At 35.9% G+C, this 12,335-nt stretch overlaps 2 protein-coding genes across 6 annotated transcripts in view; one reads left to right on the top strand and one right to left on the bottom strand.

Annotated features, from left to right (window-relative positions):
• The window catches only part of LOC126811586 (inhibitor of Bruton tyrosine kinase), a 128,415-nt gene that overhangs the window by 71,166 nt on the left and 44,914 nt on the right, over nucleotides 1-12,335 (top strand). The gene's annotated exons all lie outside the window — the stretch shown is intronic.
• LOC126811585 (protein still life, isoform SIF type 1) overlaps nucleotides 1-12,335 on the bottom strand; it is a 117,523-nt gene that overhangs the window by 96,511 nt on the left and 8,677 nt on the right. For all 5 annotated transcript variants that reach the window (XM_050537280.2, XM_050537275.2, XM_050537274.2 and 2 more), the window contains exon 2: nucleotides 2,089-2,353. The gene's annotated coding sequence lies outside the window, so the exon portion shown is untranslated. The remainder of the gene's footprint in view (nucleotides 1-2,088; nucleotides 2,354-12,335) is intronic.

Here is a 12,335-nt window from a genome sequence, read left to right as displayed (position 1 = left end):
ATTCAATATGCATTTATGGCAACCCCCTTCGGGTCACACTAATTTATTTTCAGTACCGGGTATTTAATTTTTACAGATCAGTCTAAAATCTTATACTGAAATCAGTTTTAGTACTGGCTTGTTCTTTAAATTGATTTTTAAGTCTTATTTATTCTGTTTTTAAAGCTTTGTTCAATCAGAAAAATTGATAAATCACACATAAAGCATTACCAAATCAAATACAATGTATTCAAGAATAAATGAAAACATTTCGCTTTGGGGTATTTTCCCTTTAAGAAGAATATAGAATGTATGTTATCATATTCTGTGACCAATATTGATATCTTGAAGCTGGCCATTTTATAATCTAATATGGTATCTCTCAGTGGTATTCTATATCAATAATTAGCCAATAATCAGCTAACTTGATTACAGATGCAGTAAGTTCAAGGGCTACTACACCATTTTTTTTCTCAAATACAGGCAAACTTGCTGGCCAAATAATATTTTTGCAAAACAGTTATTGATTTTTATTCACTAGCCTTCAATGAAAATCAATTACAGGACTTTTATCACCATGTTGAGAAATACTGTAATTTACACACTATTCTCATCAATACACAAAACTGGCATTCCTTCTCTTTTTTCTAATCTATTCTCTTTTAATCTGTTGAATTCAAAACCATGAAGGCCCAAAAAGTAGCACAAGATTAATCCCAAGGCTAGAAATTTGTATGAATTTTGCAAATGATTACAGTAATGGAGCTCCTTCAACATGCTTATATATTATAGTGATAGGAGGCTAGTACTGTCTTTTTTAAATACATTTGGGTGACTTGGAAGACCTAGTTTTCGAAAACTTACTTTATGAATATCCTTCATGACAGTATACAACATGTTTGTACTGGTACTAAAATAAAGCCGAAAATATTACCAGGTTTATTAAAGGGGCATTATGGGAAATTAGATAAAGAGTTGACAGTTCTCTCTATAATATAGTTAAAACATAGGTAACGTAAATAGAATATGCTGAAAATTTCAAAGCTAGCCTTGATCATCATTATTAAACTCAATATGATAAAAAAACAAAGTCTTGATTATCCCTTTTTACGTTTAATTATTTTTCAAAAAATGTATTCCAATCTGCTAAATATTGCAAGGTAGCGATGAAATCAAGAGTTGATTATGGTCTGGATTAGTTAATTAATGTATAATTAATAATTAAGATAACATTTCAGGCCTAAAGAAATACCTGTAATAGGCATAATGTGTGTTTAAAAAGAATAAGAAGAGCTTAACAAGTTATTAATAATAATTTCAGTTCAATTCAACATATTATCAAGATATATCTAACAGATTCATGAGGTAATTCTAGGATGATTGATCACAATGCTACTTCCACATTATAGCAATAAAAGTGTATTTTATATCTAAAGGGTATTCATACATTTTATGTTCATATTTCATTTGTATGCTTCAGGTTGTTTTTTCTTGCACAGTATTTGATCAAGTGGCTAGTTTTAAAAATGCCTGCCCACGCACATCTTTATAGACAATAAATCATCCTTCACTAGAACTAAACTTTTTTTTTTCGGAACAGCAGCATGTGCATCGGCACATGTGCATTGATCCATAGTTAATATATACAGGACAGCTATTGTGACAAATATCAGAGTTTTATTGGCAGGCACAACGTGGTTTCACTTGAGAGAACATCCTCAGCTATCAAATCTAATTAAGTGTACATTAAACATACTCATGAATTATACTCATCCTATTTTCAGAAAAAAGTTTATCAGCATTGTTATAACATAATATTAAGCCTCTTTAACATCCATGTTAAATTTATCATTGATCTAAAGATATATATATCCGCTTGCCTTAGCCTTTCAAAAGTTCTGTATTTTTTAAGACCAACATTCTACATAGCACATCATCAAACCAGAGTTATCATTTAGGTTACATTTCTGATTATTTAAATCTCAGTCTGTCTCTACAGGAATTTGTTATAAGGTGCCAATAAAAACAGAATTCAAGACTGATATGACTTATATAATAAACTTTACCATATACAATAGCCTAAACAACAAACACAGCGGGAATACTCACATATAAATACAAAGCACATATCATCCACTGTAATATAGATAAGGAAACCTCTCTCTTTCTTTATCTAAGTGTTTTATAAGCATTTATTCCATAAATAATCCAACAGAAGCACAAGTTAGCAAACTGACAGTCTCCACATCTAAAAATTATCTCCGACTAATCGTGAGTGATTCAAGCCACAAGGTCTGATTGTCAAAATGGTGACATATCATTTGCTGACCCGCTGAGATGTTAAGATCCACACACCAATTTGGCACTGGTAAAACTGAAAGAAAAAAATCAATGAACTTTGTCACAAATTGAGAATAGCAATGGTTGCAGAGAGAATCAAAGTGAATCAGCTTCAAACATGAGATATTGGCATTGTTCTAGGGCCTGAAAATACCGTAATTACCATTTAACGGGTGGTTGACTTATTGGTAATCACCACCTGCACGCTAGTCTTGCAGACACAGACTATAAACTCTCATCATCTGATGGCAGCTGCCAGTAACATCCATAACTCCCATCTTAACCTAATGGACTGATGCAATGATGTTAGAGAAATTTCGACAAGAGCTTTATATCACTGATGGTCTAGGTAGACTGTATATATTCCTAGTATGTTGAGAAATATACCAGTGGTATGTTACATGTATATAAGATACAGATTGCTTCAGTATGGTAGTAGAAATGTTATGTGGAACTATTAATAGTTTTCTGGCTGGTCAGCAGTCTAATCAAACTGGACATATTGAAAACCATTGATTATATGAGGTTGACTACTTTCACAAGGCATATTTATTATTCATACGAATAATAACCTTTTCAACAACTACCAGTAAAATATATATTTATCATGAAAATTTAACAATATCCCTTATCTACAGAAATGACCAAGATAGTAAGCAATTTTCATTGAACATGGAACTAGAACAACTAATATTCACATTCATCCTGCTCAGTTTCATTATAATACTTTGTGCAAGACACACTAATACATGTACTGTACATATTTTTTGTATGAGACACACTAATATACATGCACATATACTTTGTGTAAAATAGTCTGGTACATGAAATTTTGTATTGGGCAGACTACTATATACACGTACATATACTTTGTATGAAACATGCTAATATACTTGTATGTATATTTATTTTGTATGAGACACAATAATATACATGTACTGTGCATATCTTTTGTATGAGATACACTAATACATGTGCTGTACATGTACATATATTGTTTTGTATGAGACACACTAATATACATTTATTTTGTATGAAACATGCTAATATACATGTATTTTGTATGAGACACAATAATATATATGTACCCTACATATATTTTGTACGAGATACACTAATACATATGTGCTGTACAATATATTTTGTGCTAATATACATGTAATTTGTATGATACACACTGATATAGTTTTACTGTACATGTATTTTGCATGATACACATATACATGTACTGTATATGACATAGATTTTGTTAATAGATTGCCCCAAAATCTGAACGATGGCGACGTTTTCATAACCATGGATGTTTGTAATATGTATGGCAACATTTCCCATGACCTATGCCTTCAGGCCATAGAATATTGGTTGGATAAACATCCTGAATGCAGTCATGAGAGAATTTCAAAAAGCTTCATCCTCAAAGCTATACGAATCATCCTGACTAACAACACTTTTACATTTGGCGAAACCAATTACAAACAGATTCTTGGTATAGCGATGGGTACCAAGGCGGCACCACAATTATGTAATTTAACAATGGGATTCCTTGAGGAAAAACTATACTCAATTGTAGAAATTGAACATGGGGTGGATTACAGATTATATTTAGAAAATCAGTTGAAACGATTCCTAGACGATATATTCTGTATTTGGAATGAACGAATTGGCAACATTGCAGAATTGCAAAAAATAATGAATGATTTAGATCTAAATATCAAATTCACAATTGAAACGAACGATCTGCAAATCGCATTCTTGGACGTTCTAGTGAAACGAAGGGGAGAACTCCTTATAACGGATATGTATTCTAAAGAAACAGATACCAAAAACTATCTTTCATATAAATCATGTCACCCACGCCATACCAAATATAATATATCATTTTCTTTAGCTAGAAAAATATGCACCATTGTGATAGATGAAGACCTCCGGGTTGTCAGATTAGGTGAGCTAAAAAGAAATTTATTGAAACAGTATTACCCTCTCGAGGTAATAGAAGTTGGGATAAATAAGGCTTTGGCAATTGATATTCAAACACTGAGGGCTACTAAAGCAAAAGACAGTTCGGATAATATCATTACCTTTGTCGCTACTCATAACCCCCAACATCCCAACTTCTTTAAAACAATGTACGGGAGTAGGGCAATCCTGGCATCAAACGACAACCTCAGAATTAAATTTGATAAGGTTCAATTCATTAAATCACAAAGACAGCCACCTAATCTGAAGCGTCTCCTAACCAAAGCAAAATTCAATTCATCTATCACAAGGACCGGCTTTTATGTATCTAAATGCCCGGATCTTCGATGTAAATGTTGCGACCATATTACGCCAAATAGCAAATATAATTTTCCTAAGTTTACATTTAGTGTCAACGACAATATGAATTGTGACACAAAAAATCTCATATATGTCTTGACTTGCAATGGGTGTCTAAATTTTTACATAGGGGAGACGTCCACGCATCTACGGGATAGAGTACGCAACCATCGACGGGATTGTAATATTGAAAATGGGCCCTTATTTGTAAATAGACATATTTTTAAATGTGCACAACACCTACAAGTAAAATTCTAAATTTTCCCTTTTTATAAAATGAAAGTCGATGACACCACGAAAAGGAAATTAATGGAAAACCATTTTATTAAAAAATATGTTCCTCGACTTAATAGTCAATAAGTAACAATTGGCCATTAGCTTCATTAATTTTCTTAAATCTATTCCATGATTATCTTTAACGCATTGTTCATAAATTGAACCCCATATACTACAGATTAACACATGTGTGTACATGTTTCTATTAGTTAACGATATACTATGTAACCATAGACAATGGTAACTATAGCCAATTAAAACCACAGTGTTACTATGTAAATATGTATAAATATACTATACTGTCCATCTTTATACAATGACATTATTTATAAATAGTCCCAAGACGGACGAAAAGTACTTTAAAATGTTAAAATGTTATTAAACCAGTGCTGAAATCAGTTTGTGTCGGCATACCTTTTTTTATCTTTTCATCATTTACCGTGAAACAAAGTAGTGCAGCTTTGCGGTTGTGCTAATAATTTTGGATATATATATATATATATATGTTCTGTACATATATTTCGTCTGAGATACACACTAATACATGTGCTGTACATGTATTTTGTATGAGACACACTAATGTACTTTGTATGGGACACACTGGTATACATGTTCTATATATGTATTTGTCTGAGACTAATACATGTGTTGTACATGTATTTTGTATGCCAACATGATACTTTTGAATAATCTAATAGATGGAGGAAAGCAAATCAAGACTTTATGGATGTTTATTTATGTGACTGAACCACATTAGGTCAGCAGCACATTCTCAATTTTGGCACTACCTGTTCTAGTATTAAATCAATCGGAAATATAATAATAAAGAATTTAGATATCTCATGTAGAGCTGTTCTACTTGATGGTGCTGAGCTGCACTGTCAGATTTGGTAGGCCTATACACAATTAAACAAGTTAACAGTGAGGCTGATGTTCCCCGCCGAAATTCCAAAATAAAGTATCAAGCAATCAAACTGATAATCAATTAGCCACTAAGTTTCATCACTCTCTATCAGATTGAATCAAAGTTATCTTATCCCAAAGCATCAGCAATGAAATTGCTTAGCTCTGCTTAACTTTAGCTCAAAATGTTAATCATTGAACTCAGTAATAAACATCTACATCAAGTTTAAACATTACCTCAATTAAAAGCAGAGTTGTTATGTTCCAAAGTCTTGACCAAATTGCTTATCGCTCTTTAACCTAAGCAGAAAATTCTCATCATCGAACTTAGTCAAGGTAATGATATAATGATAAGTATGCTCGGAGTTTCGTCACTCTCTCTTAATTATAACCAAAGTTATCGTTCCCCAAAGCATCAACCAATCAGATTGCTTATCATCGATCTTCATCAAGGCATTGACCTAATGAACACTTCCACCAAGTTTGAACATTCTACCTCAATTAGAAGGAGAGTTATTGTTTTCCAAAGTCTTGACCAATCAAATTGCTTATCGTCTCCTTACCCTGAGCAGAAAATGCTCATTATCGAACTTAGTCACGGTACTGATGTAATGAAACTATACACCAAGAACTAAAGTTATCATGTCCCAAAGCATCAACCAATCAAATTGCTTATCTCTACTGACCCTAAGCAGAAAATACTCATCTTCAAACTCCGTCAATGCATTGACCTAATAAACACCTACACCAAGTTTGAACATTCTAGCTCAATTAGAAGGAGAGTTATTGTGTTCCAAAGTCTCAGCCAATCAAATAGCTTATCGCTCTGCTTACCCTTAGCAAAAAATGCTCTTTATCGAACTTAGTCAAGGTATTGATGTAATGAAACTATGCACCAAGTTTCATCACTCTCACTTAATTAGAACTAAAGTTATTGTGTCCCAAATCATCAACCAATTAAATTGCTTATCTCTGCTTACCCTAAGCAGAAAATGCTCATCTTCGAACTCCATCAAGGCATTGACCTAATAAACACCTACACCAAGTTTGAACATTCTAGCTCTATTAGAAGGAGAGTTTTTGTGTCCCAAAAAGTGTAACGGACAGGACGGGACAGACCGACAGACAGACAGACAGACAAACCCATTTTAATAGTCCCCTGCTTTCTTTGAAAGGCGGGGAACAATAAGTGAATTTTCAAGCATGATTTAAAAGACTCTGATATTCTGGCTTCAAACACCTTACGACTTTCAGGGAATGTAACTCGTTGACATGTGTTCTCTAAGTATGAGAAATGAATACAGATTTTTGAAATGGATCTTCAATACTTTATTTCAGGAGCAAATAATTAACAGCAACAATTTAACAACATATAATTTCCTACATATCAGACCTCCAACTAAGCTGGTCTCTCCAACTAATGAATCATCTTCGTTCGTTCGTTCGTTTGTTCTTGGTGTTTAACGTCTGCTTCCACATAAGTGATATCGCAGACAAGACATAGGAGAGCCGAAGCTGATTCCTGTTTTTTAGAATATGATTTTGCAATCTTTCCATTTGGCCTTAGGCCATGGATTTGGTTTAGTGGGAAGTTATTCCCTTTTTTTAATATAAAACATATCGTTTGGTAGATGATCTCGTCTGCTTCTGGATTGGTAGATGTCATCGTTTTAGTGTTTATGTGCCAGGCCCGTCTTATCGTGGCCTCCCCTTACTCCACTATCCCACTCTCTGGGTTTGGTGTCAGTTTTATTTGCGGAATAGTGTTTAGGTGCCGAGTTCGTCTGACCGTAACTCACCCTTACTCCACTATCCTGCTAGTTTGGTAGATGTCATCTTTGTGGGGTTTGTGTTTAGGTGCCAGGCCCGTCTTATCGTGACCTCCCCTTACTCCACTATCCAACTCTGTAGGTTTGGTGTCTGTTTTTGGTGGAATAGTGTTTAGATGCTGAGTCCGTCTGATCGTGACTCCCCCTTACTCCACTATCCTGCCAGTTTGGTATAAATCCCCTATGTAGTTTAGTGTTTAGATGCCGGGCCCGTCTAACCATGACCCCCTCTTACATCACTATTCTACTTAGTCCAACTGTGTCCATTAGGGTGTGGATTTGTTCGAAGATTTGCAGTTTCAGATCTGGTCTCGGGAAGAGTAGGTTCTTAGTGTTGAATGGTATGTTGTTGGTCTCCATTGTTCTCACTAGTTCCCTTCTCTCCTCCTCGTATACCTCGCAGTCTACCAGGACATGGTTGGTGGTACATTCTTCTCCGCACTCACAGATGATGACTTGGTGTTTGTAGTCTCGCAGCCGCTCTTCACCCTTAGCTTCGATATAAGTCTACAAATATCTCTTCTAGGGTGATTGAGTGTTGTCTTTGTGTAGATCTTGTCATCCAGCCGGAATCTGTATGTGTCAAGTTCAACGAGATTTAATTCCCAGATTGAATTGACCTGTCTTTTGACCATACTGTAGATTTCCGTGGTGCTGTAGTCTATGGTGCGGAGTGGTGCTGTGTGCTTGAGACCTTCATTGGCGAGTCGATCTGCCTCCTCGTTTCCTCTAATGTTGACATGTGATGGAATCCACATGAGTTCTATTTTGCTTCCCTTCTCTAAAACCCTCTGGTACAGCTGCCTGATTTCCAAAATGACTTCTGGTCTTGAGTCCGAGTTGTCATTTTGGATTGAAATCAGACTGCTCAGAGAGTCGCTTGGAATGACGAACTTACTAGTCTTTTGATGGGAAATCCATGATATAGCGTCACGAATGGCCACAAGCTCTGCTTATTCCCTGTTCCCTGTTTGACAGGTATATTCCAAACGTGCTGGTGCCCCTTTCAGGATTGCGTGAGCCATCCATGTACACATGGTCGCAGTCATCAGACGGCCATTTGTCTTCCAGGTGTTCTAGAGAGAAAGCACGTGCAGCAGTGGGGTTGTTTTTCTTGTCGGTTTTCTGTAGTAGATCTAGATTAACTGGCGGTATAGGGAGCGTCCAAGGGGCGATCGCTGGGGGGTCGTGTTCATTTATCACGAGCTCCCCCAGTCGCAGTTCCTTGATTGTTTCCCTGATACCCTGGCCGAAGCTTTTCTTTCTAGGATCTCTCACATATCTTGTATTTTGTAGACTGACAAAGGTTGGGGGTCTTTCGCCCAGTTGCGAGATCTTAGCCCAGTACCTTGTCGCTAGTTCTTTTCTTCTTAGGGATAGGGGCAACTCCCCGACTTCTTGCAGTAGTGCCTCTCTCTCCCAGTCCCTTGCCCTACGGCAGTCGCAATACACAGAGCTTTGTATTGGATGGTGTCAAGCTTCCTTAAGAGTAATGGCGCGCAGTTCATGAAGGCCAGAGAGCCGTAGTCTAATACAGATCGTATTAGAGTACGATACCCTTGCACGGCACTCAGGAATCTGCCAACATTCACCTGTATCCTTCTATCGCTCAGAAAGCTTTTGATCCACCGAAACATTATGCCCGTTATACCAATACGTCCTAACTTGAAGAGCAGCCCGTCTAGCCAGACCAAATTGAAAGCCTTAGTTAAATCTACGAACACGACACATAACAGGTTCCCAGAGAGGAGTGCCTGCGACATGACTTGCTGTAGTCTCACCAAGTGGTCCGTTGTTGAACGCCCTTTCCTGAACCCGCTTTGATTTTCGTCGATCAGTCGGTTGCTCTCCAGATAGAACTGTAGTCGTATGTTAACCATTGTTTCCAAGGTTTTGCACAGTGTGGATGTCAAACTTACTGGTCGATAGGACTCTACCTTTGTTCTCTCTTTACCTGGTTTTGGAAGAGGGATGACGTTGGCTTTCCGCCATTCTTTAGGTACCTCTCCTGCCAGCCAGGATGTGTTGAAGAAGTTTAGTAGTATCCTTTTGGCATTTCTAGGCAGATGTTTGAGCATCGAGTACTTTACTTTGTCCTCACCAGCCGCACTATCCTTCTTGAGGGAAAGAGCCTGAATCATCTTAAATATATTTGTCTTTTTATATAAATTAATTCCTATTAAAGGTGTTGACATATAACATATAATTATTGAATGATTAAGTCTTAAGGCATTTAAAACAATAGTTAGAAGAAACTTAACAGATCAGCCACTTTAGTTGGCAGCCTGTCATAATTTGAATTGACTGACAGTTTAATTGCTGTCTCCCTCTAATGATTAATCAAGCATTAATGAATATCAAAATAGATTTGAAATTAAAAAGAGAATTAAAAATAATAAAATAACATATGACCTAGACATTGGTCATACTGGTAGTTTGTTCCATAGGATGGGTGTTGCAACTGAAAAGGCCCTATAACCACAAGACTATTTCGAAGTTTTAGAAACAAGAAGGTTTCGATGTTGAGCAAGTTGTTCTTTCTTGACTTTTGATTTGTAGTAGATCACTCCAATACCCAGGAGCCAATCAATGGATGCATTTATAAGTGAGGAGGACTATTTTATATCGAATAGGTCTGTTTATGGGCAGCCAGTGAAGGGATTTGAGCACAAGTGTAATGTGGTTGTGGAAGTTTGTTCAGGTGATTAGACATGCAGCAGTGTTTTGTATCTTTTGTAATGTGCAAAGAGAAGGACCGTGAAGTCCATAAAGTGAGGAATTACGCTCCTAAAATAGTCTAATCTAGATGTGATTAAAGAGTTTACTAGCTGTGTAGTTGAATCTGTATCTGAGTGTTTCTGTACATGACCAATGTTGAAAAGCTGAAAGTTACATGCCTTCAAAACTTCTGCAACTTGTTTGGACATATCCATAGTCGTGTTAAACAGAACACTCAAATTCTTAGCAGATTGAATGGGGTTAATGTTATCACTTCCAACATGAATGGGATGCCTATCTAATGATCAAAGACATGATTTTGACTGAGCCAATGGTCAATTGTCAGAGTTTTGGTCAAGAAAGTTTTTCGTCATCCACACTTTAATGCTCTCAATGCAAAGTTCTGATTGTCGTTGTTTGTCTGGAATATCACATGGTGGTCCTATTAGATAGAGCTTAGTGTCCTCAGCAAAATAACTATAGTCTACAGTGTTTGCAGATAATTTCACCAAAGGGAGTGGTACAGACAGTAAATAGAATTGGTCCCAAGACCCATCCTTGGGGATCACCAAATTTTAGTTGGGCTGAAATTGATTTAGCATTATCTACACATACAATCTGAGCACTATCCGATAAAGTAAGTACGACTGAATAAGTTTTATAGCAGATAATTTTAACCTATATTTAAGCCTGTGAAGTAAAATACGATGATTAATAGTGTTGAATGCCGCAGATAAAACTGTTGATATGTTCATTCCCCAAACATCTTGTCCAGCAAATGCTTTAACACATATGGTCTGTTCTCCTCTTTTTATATAAATAATATTTTATTCAGGATATTTGAATGGAAGTGGGGATTTTCTATTATTTCAAGCCAAGCTGAACAAATGGTGCAAACGTTTGTTTTAAAACCCACAACCAAAAATGTCTCTCAGTAATAAACAGTAATTGTATTTACTAGAACTGACAAGCAATATAAACGGACATAGCCTAAAGATGGACAAGCTGTGGGCTTATAAAACATATATTGACAATTGGACAAAATTTCCACACAACAGTTTTCCCAAAGAATTCCTCTAACCGTGCAAGAGATTACGACATAAATTGGTCCTCAGTGTAGTCGATATTTTATATTTGCGTGTAAGTGGTTATCCAAACCTAATCCTTGAAACAATATAAATAGATCAAGTTTGTTTTAAAGTAACGATGTGTCATTTTGCATTATATATAATTTGTCACAGCTTAATCCTCGCTAATATGTTATAAAGTAATGATGTGCCATTTACATTTTTCACTAAAATATATAATATATCACAGCTTAATCCATGCTAATATATACTCAAATTGATTAATATTTAATTAAGAAAACAAAATCAAAATACTAACGCTAGATAATGTTCCAGCTTGGATTCAATAAATTTTCAGACAACAAAATGCCAACAAGCTTATTACATAGTGAACCAGCATAGATCGATAAAAGTTCAATTCCAGTAAATACTGAACAGAATTGAACCATTTTTGGACTGATATTCCTATTAGTGTTCATCTTTCACATTCGCAATATTGTAGTTTGCAAGTGATTCCTGTAACGCTAAAATGGCGCAACGAGGACTTTCAAATAACTCTCCCCATTAAACATACATTACGCAAGAGCTAAATCTGCCTATTGCAAGTCTTTATTTAGGTTTCAGACGTTATAGAAATTATTAATTAGACCTTTATTTACATGACAAGCTCAAAATCAACTCTGTAGACCCTCGGGTGGCTTGGATTTAAACAGTCGTCCATTTAACATTAAATCAAGAAATGGTCGACCAAGCAAACGTATACCGTTAGTCACTGACGTCGCCACCGAAAACTGGTTTTGAAAGGCCTACCAAGCAAAGGTACCATAGCCATTGAGAATGTTACTTGATAATTGAGAATATGTGGGTGGAGTTATCGTCTTTCAATCAAACGATCGGCAATTCTCGT

The sequence above is a fragment of the Patella vulgata genome, chromosome 2 (assembly GCF_932274485.2).
Source record: "Patella vulgata chromosome 2, xgPatVulg1.2, whole genome shotgun sequence".
NCBI classification, from domain to species: domain Eukaryota; kingdom Metazoa; phylum Mollusca; class Gastropoda; family Patellidae; genus Patella; species Patella vulgata.
The sequence above is the reverse complement of the archived record's forward strand: the minus strand, read 5'-3'. Positions and strand labels throughout refer to the sequence as shown.